Source organism: Aquarana catesbeiana, linkage group LG03 (assembly GCF_042186555.1).
Source record: "Aquarana catesbeiana isolate 2022-GZ linkage group LG03, ASM4218655v1, whole genome shotgun sequence".
Lineage (NCBI taxonomy): Eukaryota > Metazoa > Chordata > Amphibia > Anura > Ranidae > Aquarana > Aquarana catesbeiana.
This window is the reverse complement of record NC_133326.1, coordinates 66,901,095-66,919,442: the sequence shown is the minus strand read 5'-3', so window position 1 is coordinate 66,919,442 and position 18,348 is coordinate 66,901,095. Positions and strand designations below refer to the sequence as shown.

Here is an 18,348-nt window from a genome sequence, read left to right as displayed (position 1 = left end):
ATTTTTATAAAAATGTTAAACGTTTTTGGCCTGGATTTTTTAATAGCCAGGTGCCGGCAATTGTAACCACTACACTACGCTATTATGCAGGTCTCAGTGTACTTGGCACAATGGCTTGATGGTGTGCACTGATGTCTACAAAGCACTGAGTTCAAATCCCAGCCAACTTACCACCCACCTATGGTAGCTGTGTTGATTTTTCCATTGCACAAGCGAATGAAACCCAAAAATACAAAAAATAAGTAACACCCTGCACCTTAACTAGTGTGTGAGTTTTGGAATATGCTGCTGAGTACATTGCAAGTTTTCAGTAGGTGATACCATCGGTGGTATTCAAACCCATGGCTTGAACTTTTGAAGGTAGCAGGGCACACCACTACGCTACTGAGCTGACCACAATCATACATAGGAAATGTATGTACTAACGTTTGATTCTTTTAATTCTATGCAATAATGTTTTGCATTTGAGACATTAATAATATCTTAACAACCATGCTCATGTGGCATTGGCTATTAGGCATTCGCCTATTGTCAGCTTATGCTGCTGATTAAGATGTAAGCATTGCGGTTTTTATTTTCACAATATATAGCTGTTTGCTAAGCAAGGGGCCGGTAAGTTGGCCGCTGCATCCTTAACAACCGATGAGTCATCAGCTGACAGCTGAATGTAAAAAAAAAAAAGAAATTGTCAGCAAAAAAAAAAAAAAAAAAAAAGTGAAAAAAAAGGTATAGGAAGTACCTTAGTATAGTGAGTACCTGTATATTGTGGTGTAACCTGTGTATTGTGAGTGATCTGGGTATTGTGGTATAATCTGCGAATTGTATGTACCGAGTATTGTGGTATAACCTGTGTATTGTGAGTACCTGGACATTGTGGTGTAACCTGTGTATATCAATACCTGTGTATTTGGAGTATTGTGATTTCCTGTGTAGTGAGAGTACCTGAGTACTGTGATGTAACCTGTGTATCGTGAGTACCCGTGTGTTCCTTGATCATCTCATTGAGTACGAATACTGCTGTGCATAATGTAAGCACGTTGTTTCCCTGGAAGCCCAGGTTCTGAATCTAGGGAAGCAACTGTCAACACTGAGAAAACTCTCCATACTAAAAGAGTTGAGATTGTACCAGACAGGTGCCAGCAGGGGCCAGCACAGAGGTGGGTGGAAACAAAGAGGTGCAGGCACCGGAGCAGAGTAGATGGGTGACAGTCAGAAAGGGTAGAGGGGAAAGAGTCAGGGAGGCCGATCCCAGGCTGGAACATCCCAATAAGTACGCCCGTTGCGGGACATTGGTGAAGCCAGTCAGGGACCGGCATTGCTGTAGCAGAGTCACGCCCATAGCTGCCAGGGGAATAACTCCTCCAGTGAGGGTGGGGGTGAAGCCAAGGGAAAGGAAAGACAGATTCTGGTGGTAGGGGACTCAATTCTCAGAAGGACAGAGAGGGCATTCGGTCACAAAGACCTGAATCGCTGAACTGTATGTTGTCTACTGGGCGCTCGGGTTCGGCACATCACGGATCTGGTAGACAGATTACTGGAAGGGGCTTGGGAAGACCCGGCTGTCATGGTGCACATTGGCACCAATGACAAAATGAGAGGAAGATGGAGTGTCCTAAAAAAAGATTTTAGGGATTTAGGAGCTAAATTGAAGAATAGGACCTCCAAGGTAGTATTCTCAGAAAGGCAGCGGGAGATTAGGGAAGTAAACAAGTGGCTGAGGAGCTGGTGTAGAAAGGAGGGGTTTGGGTTCCTGGAGAACTGGGACTACTCAGCTCTTTAGCAAGGACGGACTGCACCTAAAAGGAGAAGGTGCGGATCGGCTGGGAGAGAAGATGGCCAATAAGTTAGAGGGGCTTTTAAACTAGGTGACGGGGTGAGGGTCCAGATGTAGAGGTAGCCAGCTTGGAACAAATTCCTGAGGGTAATATTGGGGGCAATTGACTAAAGCACCTAAATCTGTGGTAAGTACTGTAACAAGTCCTATTTGCAACCTCAGAACACCCAATAAGGAGATAGTATGTGACCGTTCAAAACTGCGTGGCTTGTTCACTAATGCCAGGAGTCTGGTGGACAGGATGGGAGAACTAGAGCTGCTATTGTACAAGGAGAATTTAGATTTTGTTGGAATTTCAGAGACTTGATTCAACAGCTCTCATGGTTGGCTGGCAACCGTTTAAGAGTATTTCCTATATTGCAGGGATAGAGAGGGGAAAAAAAGGGGGGAAGGGTATGCCTGTTTATCAGAAATGATGTACAGGTGAATGTGAGGGACGAGATCACAAATGGAGCAAGGGAGGAGGCGAAATCCTTATAGGTAGAGCTTCAAAGGGAGGAAACCATGGGGAAAGTAATACTAGGAGTATGCTATAGCCCCCTTAACCAGAGGGAGGAGGGGGAGGCGGACCTCCTATCACAGTCTGGAATGGCGGCAAGACTGGGAAGTGTCATCATAATAGGGGATTTTAATTATCTAGACATGGGCGGAGGGAACCGCACATTTGTCTTTGGTTCGCCATTTCCTAAATCTCTTACAAGACAATTTCATGGGTCAGATGGTAAATGCACCAACAAGAAACAATGCGTTACTTGACCTACTGATTACTAACAATACAGATGTGGAAATACAGGGCAATTTAGGAAACAGCAACCACAGATCAATTAGTTTCAGTATAAATCACACAAATAGGAAACTTAAGGGGAATATAAAGACACTGAGTTTAAAAAAAAAACTAATTCCATAAACTACGCTCCTTGCTAGAAGATATTGCATGGCATAAAATCCTAGGAAAAAAGACCACAGAGGAAAAATGGATGTACTTTAAGAGCATATTAAATAAGGGTGTTAGCCAGTGCATCTCAATGGCATTTTTGCAGATTTATCAAAAAAGAAAAACTGAAATATCACATGGTCCTAAGTACTCAGACCCTTTGCTCAGTATTTAGTAGAAGCACCCTTTTGATCCAATACAGCCATGAGTCTTTTTGGGTAAGATGCAACAAGTTTTTCACACCTGGATTTGGGGATCCTCTGCCATTCCTCCTTGCAGATCCTCTCCAGTTCTGTCAGGTTGGATGGTAAACGTTGGTGGACAGCCATTTTTAGGTCTTTCCAGAGATGCTCAATTGGATTTAAGTCAGGGCTCTGGCTGGGCCATTCAAGAACAGTCACGGAGTTGTTGTGAAGCCACTCCTTCGTTATTTTAGCTATGTGCTTAGGGTCATTGTCTTGTTGGAAGGCAAACCTTCGGCCCAATCTGAGGTCCTGAACACTCTAGAGAAGGTTTTTGTCCAGGATATCCCTGTACTTGGATGCATTCATCTTTCCCTCTGTTGCAACCAGTCGTCCTGTCCCTGCAGCTGAAAAACACCCCCACAGCATGAAGCTGCCACCACCATGCTTCACTGTTGGGACTGTAATGGACAGGTGATGAGCAGTGCCTGGTTTTCTCCACACATACCGCTTAGAATTAAAAGTTCTATCTTGGTTTTATCAGACCAGAGAATCTTATTTCTCACCATCTTGGAGTCCTTCAGGTGTTTTTTTTTAGCAAACTCCATGTGGGCTTTCATGTGTCTTGCACTGAGGAGAGGCTTCCGTCGGGCCACTCTGCCATAAAGCCCTGACTGGTGGCTCTTCTCCCCCGATAGCTCAGTTTGGCCAGATGGCCAGCTCTAGGAAGGGTTCTGGTCGTCCCAAACATCTTCCATTTAAGGATTATGGAGGCCACTGTGGTCTTAAGAACCTTAAGTGCAGCAGAAATGTTTTGTAACCTTAGCCAGATCTGTACCTTGCCACAATTCTGTCTCTGAGCTCTTCAGGCAGTTCCTTTGACCTCATGATTCTCATTTGCTCTGACATGCACTGTGAGCTGTAAGGTCTTATATAGACAGGTGTGTGGCTTTCCTAATCCAAACAGTATAATCAAACACAGCTGGTCTCAAATGAAGATGTAGAACCATCTCAAGGATGATCAGAAGAAATGGACAGCACCTGAGTTAAATATATGTTACAGCAAAGGGTCTGAATACTTAGAACCATGTGATATTTCAGTTTTTCTTTTTTAATAAATCTGCAAAAATGTCAACAATTCTGTGTTTTTCTGTCAATATGGGGTGCTGTGTATTTCCAGAGCAGTTTGTATTTCTCCTGAGGTTACCTGTGGGTTTTTCTTTTTATCCCAAACAATTCCTGTGGCAGTTGTGGCTGAAATCTTTCTTGTTCTACCTGACCTTGGCTTGGTATTAAGAGATGCCCACATTTTCTACTTCTTAAATGATTGAACAGTATTGACTAGCATATTCAAGGCTTTGGGTATCTTTTTATATCCTTTTCCAGCTTTGCAAAGTTTCATTACTTTGTTATGCAGGTCTTTTGACTGTTCTTTTCTGCTCCCCATTGCTTAGTATCTAGCCTGCTTAGTGCATCCATGTGAGAGCTAACAAACTCAATGATTATTTATACACAGACACTAATTGCAAGTTAAAAAGCCACAAATGTGGGAAATTAACCTTTTAATTGCCATTTTAACCTGTGTGTGCCACCTTTGCTGTCTGTACCAAGGCTATACATTCCAGGGTATGTAAACTTTTTTGATCAGGGACATTTGGGTGATTTCTGTTATCATTATCTGTTATCATTACAAAGGAGCCAAAAAACTATGTGATAATAAATGGCTTCATGTGATCAATATCCTTGAATAAAAGACAGTTTTTTGGCATGAGTAGTCATATTTTCAATATAAATGCCAAAATTTCACAATTTCTGCCAGGGTATGCTAACTTTTGAGCACAACTGTAAATAGTAAAAGAGGGAGGTCTGATCATGTTGGCGCCCCATAAAGAATGATGAAGGGAATCTGGTTACAAAAGACGGAGAGATGGCGAAGGTATTGAATTTATTCTTCTCCTCAGTATTCATGAGGGAAACTGGGTGATTCAGTAACCAAGACTGTAATGTTCATGTTCGTGACACATCACACGAAGCACCCTCATGGCTAACAGAAGATAGAATTAGGAATAGACTTGAAAAACGTAACATTAATATGTCACCGGGACCAGATGGCTTGCACCTGAGGGTCCTTAAGGAACTCATTCAAGTAATTACCAGACCATTGTTCCTTATTTTTAAGAACAGTTTACTGACTGGTATGGTACCAGAAGATTGGAGAAAAGCCAATGTAGCACCATTATTTAACCACTTAAGCCCGGACCATTTTGCACTCTTTTCGATTCGGCACTGCGTCGCTTTAACTGACAATTGCGCGGTCGTGGCGACGTGGCCAAAACAAATCTGACGTCCCTTTTTTCCCACAAATAGAGCTTTCTTTTGGTTGTATTTGATCACCTCTGCGGTTTTTATTTTTTTTCGCTATAAACAAAAATAGAGCGACAATTTAGAAAAAAACACATTATTTTTTACTTTTTGCTATAATAAATGTCCCCAAAAAATATATTAAAAAAACATTTTTTTCCCTCAGTTTAGGCCGATACGTATTCTGCTACATATTTTTGGTAAAAAAAATCACAATAAGCGTTTATTGATTGGTTTGCGCAAAACTTATAGCATCTACAAAATAAGGGATAGTTTTATGGCATTTTTATTAAAAATTTTTTTTTTTACTAGTAATGGCGGCGTCTGCGATTTTTATTGTGACTGCGACATTATGGCGGACACATTGGGCAATTTTGACACATTTTTGGGACCATTGTCATTTTTACAGCGATTAGTGCTATAAAATTGCACTGATTACTGTAAAAATGACAATGGCAGTGAAGGGGTTAACCACTAGGGGGTTAAGTGTGTCCTAGGGATGTGTTCGAACTGTGGGGGGGAGGGGCTGTGTATAACACATCACTGATCATAGCTCCCGATCATAGGGAGCTATGATCAGTGACAGTGTCACTAGGCAGAACGGGGAGATGCTTGTTTACACCTCCCCGTTCTTCCTCTCCGTGAGATGATTGCGGGTATCCCCGCTGACATCGAGTCAGCGGGACCCGCGATCCTACTCATGGAGAGGAAGAACGGGGAGGTGTAAACAAGCATCTCCCCGTTCTGCCTAGTGACACTGTCACTGATCATAGCTCCCTATGATCGGGAGCTATCGGTAATTGTAAGCTCTACGCGTTTCGGGACCTTATAGCCACTCGTCTGGAGCAAACTGCAGTGATCAACTATGGATATGGAAAACAACCATATTTTAAAAGGGTTTAGGAAGAAAAATGGGTAAATGTAGAATATGTACACTTGACCCACAAACTTACATATATATCTGCGCAAAGGCGGTGAGGCCATGAGAGTCAAGCCAGGCAAAGATACCACATCCCGGAGCTGGTGGGGTACATACATGAAAAATTAAGTATCACTTTTCTTCCTAGACCCACCCAGTAAAGTACACACCCTCCAGTAAAAGTGATTCTGTTTCTTCATGTAGGCCTCAAGTTCTCACACCTGTTCATTTGGAATACACAAATGCATCAGCATAGATATCTGTGCATGGTAAACCATAAAATAACAAATGTTCAAGGCTTTGGCCATTATCAGTAATCCCAAAAATCTCCAATTCAAACTTTTATGTTGTTGGGCATGTGGAGGGTCCAAAACAGGAAATGACAACTTTGTGAGGGCTGCTTCACACAAATTGGTGACAAAGCGCATTTGTCATTCATCATAAGCATACAACATTAAAATATGTGTGCAGGATCACACCAGACTTATACATCCATATCTGGGCCAAAACACCCCAGTTCTAGATTTATTACAAAACCACACTTGCTTGATTTATAATGTAATTTCTTGGAGTTCCATTATGTGAAACCCATCAAAAATGTCATCACTGGTGAAAAATAAACTTTTACAGCACAATAGAGGAAGAGCATATAAACCTCTAGCCAGGGAGCAGGATTGGGATTCGAACCAAGAACCTCAGTGCTGCTAGGCAGAAGTGCTAACCTGCTGTCTGTGCCACTGTCACCTGCCACTGTGCTGCCACATGTTTGTAGGCTGCATCTTTGTGGTGTCAAACTGTCTTAAGTCCCAGTTGTGCAAGAAGTTAATCAATGCAGATGTACTGTGGAAGGCCAGAGAGACACCAAGCAACCTGTTTCTGGCATATGCCATCTCTTTTGAAGGCTGGTTATGACTGATTATTGTCAGCATGCTGAGAGATAAACAGCTGTCATTTTGTGGGTTTAGGCTTGGTAAGAGGCTGCAATTAGTGCTGGTGGGGAAATGTTATGGCTGATTATAGTCCTTGCCCATAGAAAACATATGACATGATTTGCAATGGTAGTGGAACCCTCCTACACATACTACATTTAGACATAATTTGTGCAAGGACCTGAGTCAGGAGTTATGTTTAACAACATAGGGAGAACAGACAACTTGTCTACATGAAGTGGCATGTTTGGGATTCGATCCAAGAACCTCGGTGCTGCTAAGCAGAAGTGCTAACATGTTAGCCACTGTGCTGCCACGTGTGAAACCCTCCTACACATAAATACTGCATTTCTTTGGACATATAGGTGGTGGAATTACATTAGTCAGGAGTTATTCATTTATTCTGTGTATTCTGTATATTTGGGGGGTCTTGGTGTGTGAGTGTAGAATAGTGATGTTACCCTCTGATTTTTGTGAATAACATTTTGATTTCTGATGTTGGTACACATAACACATTTTTTGGGCTCAAATTATGATCATTTGGAAATAAGAAAAAACACACAAAATTGTGACTCATTTTAAATTTGCATCAGCAATGGTATTGTTTGTGGTATGTAAAGACACCTGTGTGAGTTTTGGTAAAGATTTTTGTGAGATGGACAGCAACAAGTGAGAGAGACAGAGAAAAAACTAAAATTTTCACTCTCAAATGCTTTTTAACCCAGCGCTCATTTTGGTATTTAATATAACTCTTGGTAAAAAAAAAAAGGCATGGGAGTTAAAACGAGAGTAGTTTGCATGTCTGAGCATGTTCGGTTGTGCTGGCACCTAGTTGTAAAGAGATGGGGAATTTATCTCTTCTCAGACTTTTAAAGATATTTCAGTGTATATATCACTTTTAACACAGTTTTAAAGCAGATTATCTTTAAACAATATACCACATATTTAATGGTGCTCCTGTATGTCAGTCCGTAAAAGCAGGATAGCTCTGGCGGCCTGCGATCACGGCGAGGAGAGGCAGAACAGGGAACTGCCTATGTAAACAAGGCATTTCCCTGTCCTGCTTGGTGACATGACAGGGATCTACTGCTCCCAGTGATCGGGAACAGTGATATCTGTCATGTTTCAGTAAGCCCATCCCCCTACAGTTAGAACACGCTGAGGGAACACACTTAACCCCTTGATCGCCCCCTAGTGTTAACCCCTTCCCTGCCAGTGTCATTTTTATATTGATCAGTGCATTTTTATAACGCTGATCAATGTAAAAATGTCACTGGTCTCCAAAAAGTGTAATTTGGGGTCAAATTTTTCTGCAGCAATGTCGCAGTTTTGCTAAAAATCAATGATTGCCGCCTTTACCAGTAAAAACAATAAAAAAAAATCAAAGTCCCTGTAGTAGATCCTGTAGTTTGTTGACGCGATAACTTTTGCGCAAACCAATCAATATACACCTATTGCGATTTTTTTTTTTATTTTATCCAAAAATATGTAGAAGAAATATATATAGGCCTAAACTGATGAATACATTTTTTTTTTATATTTTGTTTTTTTAGTAGGTGAGGTTGAAAAAAGACACAAGTTCATAAAGTCCAACCTATGTGTGTGATTATACGTCCGTATTACATTGTATATCCCTGTATGTTGCAGTCATTCAGGTGCTTATCTAATAGTTTTTTGAAACTATCGATGCTCCCCGCTGAGACCACCGCCTGTGGAAGGGAATTCCACATCCTTGCCGCTCTTAAGGTAAATAACCTTCTACGTAGTTTAAGGTTAAACCTCTTTTCTTCTAATTTTAATGAGTGGCCAAGTGTCTTGTTAAACTCCCTTCCGCAAAAAGGTTTTATCCCTATTATGTGGTCACCAGTATGGTATTTATAAATTGAAATCCTATCCCATCTCAAGCGTCTCTTCTCCAGAGCGAATAAGTTCAGTGCTTGCAACCTTTCCTCAAAACTAATATACTCCAGACCCTTTATTAGCTTAGTTGCCCTTCTTTGTACTCACTCCATTTCCAGTACATCCTTCCTGAGGACTGGTGCCCAGAACTGGACAGCATACTCTAGGTGCGGCTGGACCAGAGTCTTGTAGAGCGGGAGAATTATCATTTTTGGATATGTATTATAGCAAAAAGTAGTTTTGTTTTCAAAATTGCCGCTCTTTTTGTTTATAGCTCATCATATCATACTCTAAACATTATTTCCATGTGCAATACTCCAGGTTCTAGCAGAGTAAGGGTTTGGGCGCTATCTGTTGTCTGGGAGCTATAGTAAATTCGGTTTTGGGAGTATTGTGAATTCCGTTAGGGTGTTAATTACCAAGATCGTGGTAATTTGAGCACTAATTAGCGTGTGGTGCTATAGTAAATGACCCCCCAATGTGTTTCAAATAAAGTTAATTTATGCTCTTCTTAAACAAAGCTTCTTGATTCTTCCATGTGAATTGTCATTAAAGCATCACCATCATCCTTTGCACCCAATGTGCTCTACTGGAATGTCACTTCCCAGACTGCCATGACCTCTTTAACTAAAAAGGTCAAAAATCGCTTGGATGCTAAGTTTCCTTATAGCTCCTCACATATAACCCACACTTGTCATGGATCCAAAGTAGCACTCTGTCATGCCACAATAAATCAGAAAAAGAACTCTGTAGAATCAAAGTGTGAGTCAAACTGAATTTCATGCCATCCACTTAAAAACATCCTTTGCAACTATCTTACTAATTTCTGATGTCACATCAAAAATCACATTCAAAATAGTAAAATATTCGGCAGTAACTGCCTCTCACATCACTTCCGGTCCGCTGTCTGCTCCGAGATGCACTACACGTTACGTCACACCACGTGACTTCCTCAGTTCCCTGAGGAAGTCACGTGGTGTGAAAAAATGTGTAGGGATTCTTGAAGCTCCCAGATGTCACACAAAACATTAACAACATACACAAGGCTACTAAAAGACAGAGTCATGTCATACAGAGGTAAGTTTATGTATGTGGAACTTCAAAATTATGAAGGTGGAACTTCAAATTTATGGAGGTAGACAATGTAACAAAATGGCTGGTGTACTCATACAGCTATCTTTAAGGTGTTGTGTGCTAACGTGACCATATTGCTGGAGGCATCAGGCATCAGGCAGGCGTGTGATTGGCCCCACATTTATTGTGCAGCAAGGGAACAACTCCAAACATGCAGCTAATGTCATCAAGAACTATCTTCAGCGTAAAGAAGAACAAAGAGTCCTGGAAGCGATGGTTTGGCCATCACAGAGCCCTGACCTATACATCATCGAGTCTGTTTGGGATTACGTGAAGAGACAGAAGGATTTGAGGGAGCCTACATCCACAGAAGATATGTGGTTAGTTCTTCAAGAGGTTTGGAACAACCTACTTGCCGAGTTCCATCAAAAACTGCGTGCATCTTGAAGAATTGATGCTGTTTTGATGTCAAAGGGTAATCACACCAAATATTGATTTGATTTAGATTTTTCTTCTGTTTGTTCACTTTGCATTTTGTAAATTGTTAAAAAAAAAACAATTAAAATATATATTTTTGAAAGCATTCTTACTTTACAGCATTACTTCACACCTGCCTAAATGTTGCAGTCCAGATAGTGCTGTATGTGAGCAAAACATTGGGGGTTATTTACGAAAGGCAAATCCACTTTGCACTACAAGTGCAAACTACAAGTGCAGTCGCTGTAAATCTGAGAGGTAGATCTGAAATTAGAGGAAGCTCTGCTGATTTTATTATCCAATCACGTGCAAGCTAAAATGCTGTTTTTTATTTTTCTTGCATGTTCCCCTCGGATCTACAGCGACTGCACTTTTAAGTGCACTTTCAGTGCAATTTCAAGTGCACTTGTAGTGCAAAGTGGAGTTTAGTAAATAACCCCCATTGTTTGTTATGTCTGTATGGGCACTACAACCTGGGTTATTTGGTGCAGCTATACTTTTCCACAGTCCCCTTCCCCCCTCCTTCATGTTCCAAAGTCTTAGAAAACACATTGTTATCACTGGAATATTATAAAACTCTATACAAGCCACAACGTTAATGGCAGTTACACTTAACACAGCATTTACAATTAACCATTCTCAGAAAGAGCACACTTTGCTTTTTATATATTACATGATATTAAAACTCCTGTTCTCAGTCGATCATTCCGCTACATTTCCTTAGAATCCTTACTGCAGTCCTATGGTCCATGATCAGATAACATTCAGCCTTTTTTATCCCCTGTCTGTGATGAGACCCCGCCTGGTCCATGATAATCTCTTCTATGCCAGCTCTTTATCGCTTACCCATTGTCCTCGATCAGGTCACATCCAGCCTCTTTTACTCCAGGCAAGTTAAAATTCTGCCTCCTCTACCCAACCCCTATGGCGCCTTTCACACGGACGGCTGTTCTGCCGCAGTTAAAAGCATATAATATGTTCTGTGAAATTCAAGACTCCAGGCTCTGCGATCAGCTGCATTTGTACAGTGAGATTACCTGCGTTTATGTGCGTTTACATGCGGCTGCGTTTAGCTGCGTTTGGAACATTCTTGTCATTTCTGATGTGCTTCCTGTTGCTTTTCTTTCCGTGTTGCTGCTGCTATCCGCAGGAGAAATAATACACTGCGATTACCTGAAGTTAGCTGCAAATAGCTGCGCTAAATCGCTCCTGGACGCATTCAGTTCTATTTTTTCTATCCGCACCAAACCGCATGTAACTAAATCGCAGTTAAACGCAGTGTGTGAATGGGGCCATAGGAAAGCATTGTGTGCTTTTAGCTGCGGTAAAAAACTAGAAAATCTGCAGCTAAAAGCACAATTCTATCCGTCCGTGTGAAAGGGGCCTATCTCAGTACACATTCAGCTGCTATTCTGTCTCCTGCACAGCCTCCTCTTCTTGTGATCTATGATCACCTTCTCAACCTCCTATAGCACCCAGCAATACAATTATTTTATAATCTGTGTCAACCCACCCCCCCCACCCCCCATGGACAGCGAAAATTTTGTGATAAGGCATTAAAGGTGTTACTAAGCCCACAACAGTAAAATCAGTTTGTATATGCAATAAAGCATGCTTCTTATACTCACTATGGAACCTAGGGGGTTTATCCTATACATTGTGTAAAAAACGGCTGTTTGATCCTGCCTTCTCTGATCCTCCCCTTCCTCCTCTGTCCCCAATTCATCGGTTGAGAAGACAGAGCCTTGGGAGTCACTCTGCACATGCTCAGTTTGGTGTGTATTCCTAGAGAGTTTTTTTTTTTTTCTTGAGAAAGTGCGTGTGATCAGCACAGGGCCAATCAGCACTATCCAGACAGAGGGTCAGGGGGTCATGCAGTCTCATAGGACAGTCAGGGTAGAATGAAAACTCTTCCTACAAGCTTTAACCAGTGCTCAGCCAGACACTGATAGAAGGCACAAGACTGCTATGTACTGCTGATGAGAAAAGGCATTTAGCAGTTTATATTTAGTAAAATAATTGCATTTCCATGTTTTGTGTACTGTGGGGGACCGGATATAGTGAACGCAGAGTTCTGGGTTTAGTAACACTTTAATATCAGTTTAGTAAATCACTCATAAGCCAAAAACCATTCATCCTAAATTATTTGCTTATGAATGGCCACACATTTGCTAGTTCTCACAAATGTACATTACATTGCTCCATTTTTTAAATTTAAAGTGTTTGACCTAAATTATATGTAAGATATCTTTCCTGTGCTTATACCAGTTATATTTTGCTTTTAAACTCTTTTCTTTTTAGCATTGCAAAAGCAAATATGTGGTGCGCATACATTTGTGCTCATAAGTTTACATACCCTGGCAGAATTTATGATTTCTTGGCCATTTTTCAGAGAATATATATAGAAAAATGTAATTGCTAGGGGGGTACCTCATCCATAAGAGGATTGTTTACAGAACTTTGGACAAACTGAGCAGACTTTACCGGTACCAACCTTTACAGATTAATACTAATTTTTTTATTACAGAGAAATTACTTTACAAAAAAAATTTCATTAATAAAAGATATTTTCACAGGTTAAAAGCAAGAAATATTGAGCTCTCATCAATATAACCACTTGATATACATCATGTTTGGTCTCTGTTATTACTAGGTCAAAAAGGTCAATGTTTCGCTTTATGCTTCCTCAGGACCTGATTCCCTTGACTACAAACAGAGATCCTATATAGGAATGAAAGGAGGAAAATATCACATTTTTATCAGATGAAAAGTGCAGCATAACAGTGTGCCAGTATATCCCCATATACATATAAAGAGATAAGATGTGTCAGGAGTGCCACGTACAAATTAAGAAGAGCTCTCATACAGAATGGTGTGCCATGTCATTCGGAGGAGATCTGAACAGCAGTGTCCTCTCTAAATAAATCAACCAATAAATAAACAGTTTTAACTAAATGACCCCATTATACGAAATACAAAGTATACGCTATCAACCATAGCTATGGTGATGTAATACTTACTAGATCCTGGAACCCAAAATAGGTACAAAGTAGAGGAATCGGCCACCAGTTCGCAATATTTCTAGACTGACTAGTTTATCAAGATAGCCCCTAAGAAAACTAAATACAAAGCATAATCAGTGTCTCAAATGCTGAGTTAATTCTCTTATCATTAACACCAAACAGAATGAAACCAAAACAAAACAATATATACCTTATTGGTATTAAGGTGGCAATCAATAATGGTGTCAAAAAACAGGATATCTGTGTCTCCTTGACAGGTTAATATGCTGAAATTGATCTAAAGATAATCAAAAGATAGTGATATATAATCAGGTAGATCCAATTAGTCAAACATTATACTACTATAGATGAGGAAACAAATCCATTATAAATTATCACAGATTTAAAACTCGCCAACAGAACAGTATTCTGAGGTCCGTATAGGTTACCCTATATTACATGGCCATCAGTCTTCTTCACCTCCAATACCAACTTTTTAGCTAGACATTCTATAAAGTATGCATATAGATACAGATAATAAACTTCACTAAAAACCTCATCAACGATGGAAAGGTCTCAGTAGCCAAGATCAAATCACAGACACTCACCTAGAACCGCTTACACTGACCAACACCATAGCATCCATTGCTGCCCACAGCTCAGACCAGCGTTAACCACTTCAGTCCCAAAAGATTTGGCTGCTCAATGACCAGGCCATTTTTTGCGATACGGCACTGCATCGTTTTAACTGACAATTGCGCGGTCGTGCGACATTGTACCCAAACAAAATTGACGTCCTTTTTTTTCACACAAATAGAGCTTTCTTTTGGTGGTATTTGATCATCTCTGCGGTTTTTATTTTTTACGCTATAAACAAAAAAAAAATATGAAAATTTTGAAAAAAAACACAATATTTTGTACTTTTTGCTATAATAAATATCCCCAATTTTTTTTTAAAAAAGCGAATTTTTTTGTTTAGGCCGATTATGTATTCTTCTACATATTTTTGGTAATAAAAATCGCAATAAGCGTATATTGATTGGTTTGCACAAAAGTTATAGCATCTACAAAATAGGGGAAAGATTTATGTCATATTTATTTATTTATTTTTACTAGTAATGGCGGTGATCAGCAGTTTTTATCATGACTGCGACATTATGGCGGACAGATCGGACACTTTTGACACATTTTTGGGACCATTGGCATTTATACGATTACTGTGTAAATGTCACTGGCAGGGAAGGGGTTAATACTAGGGGGCGATCAAGGGGTTAACTGTTCCCTAGGGAGTGATTCTAACTTGGGGGGGGGGGCGACTGACTGGGTGAGGAGAACAATCGTTGTTCATACTTAGCATAAACAACAGATCGCTCTACTCACCCCTGACAGCACGGAGATCTGTCTGTTTACATTGATTAATGTCGCAGTCCCGCTAACAATCGCTGATCGCCACCATTACTAGTAAAAAAAAAAAATAGAAAGTCCATAATTCTATCCCATAGTTTGTAGAGGTTATAACTTTTGTGCAAACCAATCAATATACACTTATTGGGATTTTTTACCAATATGTGACAAAATACATATTGGCCAAAATTGATGAAGAAATTTGATTTTTTACAGTTTTTTATTGGATATGTTTTATAGCAGAAAGTAGAAAATATATTGTTTTTTTTCATAATTGATGGTTTTTTTGTTTTATAGCGCAATAAATAAAAACCGCAGAGGTGATCAAAAACCACTAAAAGAAAGCTCTATTTGTGGAAAAAAAGGACATCAATTTTATTTGGGTACAGCATCACATGACCGCATAATTGTCAGTTAAAGTGATGCAATGCTGTATCGCAAAGAATGGCCTGGTCAGGAAGGGAGGTGAACCTTCCGTAGCTGAAGTGGTTAAAAAGTCTTTCTCCAGTTTAAGTAAATCTGTTAACAAATGGAGCAATTCTGTCTGAGCATTTGATTAAAAAAAGTTTTCAAGCTGAAGTTACCTTCAGTGAAATCCGGTGTTAATTTTGACATCAAATTTTAATTTAGTTTTAGTCGTATAATGTCATTTTAGTCGTATTTTAGTGACCTGAATTGTTTTAGTTTTAGTCGACTAAAATCTCCAGTAAATTTTAGTCAACTAAAATCTAATGGGTTTAGTTAAATTGTAATGCATTATTTAAGCGTTTCTCTAGAATTTCCGAACTCGTTATATATTTCTAGAGTAAAATTCTAATAACGTAGTGGGGGTATGGAAGTAAATGTGAGTGAGGGAGTGCACAGGGCAGAGAACTGATCTCTACTACTACTACTTGCCCACACTTTGACAATTACTCAGTCATGCAACACCATGCTTATATGAATGGGTGTCTTTTTTTCACACAAATAGAGCTTTCTTTTGGTGGTTTTTAATTTTTTGCAAATTAGTCATTTTTCTTCATACATTTTGCCCAAAAGTTATACTGTTACATATCTTTGGTAAAAATTGCTCAAATCAGTGTATATTATTTGGTCTTTGTGAAAATTATAGAGTCTACAAGCTATGGTGCCAATCATTGAAAATTGATCACACCTGATCACACCTAATGTACTGATGGCCTATCTCATTTATTGAGACACTAACACACCATGAATGTGCAAATACCCCCCAAATTACCTTTTTTTGGAAAGTAGACATTACAATATATTTAGTAAGAGGCATAGTGAGTTTTTTTGATGATGTCAATTTTTTCCCACAATTCTTTGCAAAATGAATGGGTGAATATTTTTTCACATGGCATATGCATACTTGCAACTACACCCCAAAACACATTCTGCTACTCCTCCTGAGTTTGGCAATACCACATGTGAGACTTTTTCACAGTCTAGCCACATAGAGAGGCCCAACATGCAGGAAGCATTGTCAGGTGTTCTAGGGACATAAATTACACATCTAAATTCTTGACTACCTATTACACTTTTGAAGGCCCTGGAGCAACAGGACAATGCAAACAAAATGACCCTATTTTGGAAAGCGAACACCCCAACATATATTCTATGAGGCATAATGAGTCTTTTGAACATGTCATTTTTTTTCCCACAAGTTTTTGGAAAATGTGGAAAAAAAAATGAAAATGCATTTTTTTTTTTTTTTTTTTTACACAAAGTTGTCTATTTGTAAGCTATTCTAACACATAGCATGTAGGTAGCAGAAATGACACCCAAAATACATTCTGCTACTCATCCTCAGTATGGTGATACCACGTGTGAGGCTTTTTCACAGCATGGGCACATACAGAGGCCCAACATTCAAGTAGCACCTTCAGGCAGTCTAGGAGCATAAATTACACATCTAATTTCCTGACAACCTATTACACTTTTGAAGGCCCTGGAGCACCATGACAATGGAAATGCCCACAAAATGACCCCATTTTGGAAAGCAAACACCCCAGTGTATATTCTATGAGGCATAATGAGTCTTTTGAACATGTCATTTTTTTTTTTTTTTGACAAGTTTTTGGAAAATGCGGAAAGACAATGAAAATGCATTTTTTTTTTTACACAAAGTTGTCTATTTATAAGATATTTCTAACATATAACATGTACATAGCAAAAATTACAGAATACATTCTGCTACTCCTGAGTATGGTGATACCAAGTGTGAGACTTTTACACAGCCTGGCCACATAGAGAGGCCCAACATGCAAGGAGCATCATCAGGTGTTCTAGGGACATAAATTACACTGACAACCTATCATTTTTGAAGGCCCTTCATATTTCTAACACATAGCATGTACATACCAAGAAGTACACCCAAAAATACATTCTGCTGAGCAAAGGGTAAACAAAAGATTACCTGTGGTTTTAGTAGTGCAGTTGTCCACAGAGGAGAGCATTGGTCAAAGCAGCAGGCAGGGACGTGCTTGGTGACAACAAAAGTAATTGTCTAGGCAGCAGGCAGAAATATTGTCTATAGTCAGTACAGGGATATTGTCAGCACAGCCGAAGCATTAATCCAGGCAGCAGGCAGAGATGTGGTCAGCAACAGCCAAAATATTGGTCCTGGTATACTGTTGCCTGCAGACACTCATTATCGTAGTGCTCTCCAGCCCTTCATAAACATATTGCCTCTAAGTCAGCAGCAGGCTGAGGGCCATGGTCAGGTACGACCTGGGCACGGGTTGAGGCTTCTTCCAACCAAATCTCTTTGAAGCCTTTGATCTCTAGACCCTAATCTGGAAAGTACAAAACCCGGAGAAAACAAAAAAATTTGTTTTCTCCATCTGGAAAAACAATTCTGGAGCGCCTCACATGTGTGAGACCCCTGTGTACTACAGTAGTGGGGCAACAGATCAGTCCAAGCAGTAGGCAAAAGCATAGTCGGTAAACAGGCCAGGGTCAGTTCACGTGGAAGGCAGAAGCGTGGTGGATCAACAATTCAGATGGTAAGCAGAGGCATAGTTGATAAACAGGCCTGGGTCAGTACACGTGGAAGGCAGTGGCATGGTTATTTGAGGAAGCAGGCAAATGGTCACCACAGATGTTGAAAATAGGGAAATTATTGAAAATATGGCCTAATATTTTAAGGATGTGTGAAAATGTCGGAAGCATTCTCCAATTCATAGACCGGGTTGAGAGGGACACTGGGGATAATGGTAGCTGGTATCTCTAACTCCTCCTTTGCGGCATACGCAACATCTTTTTTGGCGTCTTCGGCCTGCTTCAGGTGGTGGAATGCTCTCTGGAAATGACGCTCATGAAGTCGGCTAACCG

The 18,348-nt window shown here is 40.0% G+C and overlaps 1 protein-coding gene across 1 annotated transcript in view; it reads left to right on the top strand.

Annotated features, from left to right (window-relative positions):
- Positions 1-18,348, top strand: part of GALK2 (galactokinase 2) — a 311,651-nt gene that overhangs the window by 122,279 nt on the left and 171,024 nt on the right. The window lies entirely within an intron of this gene.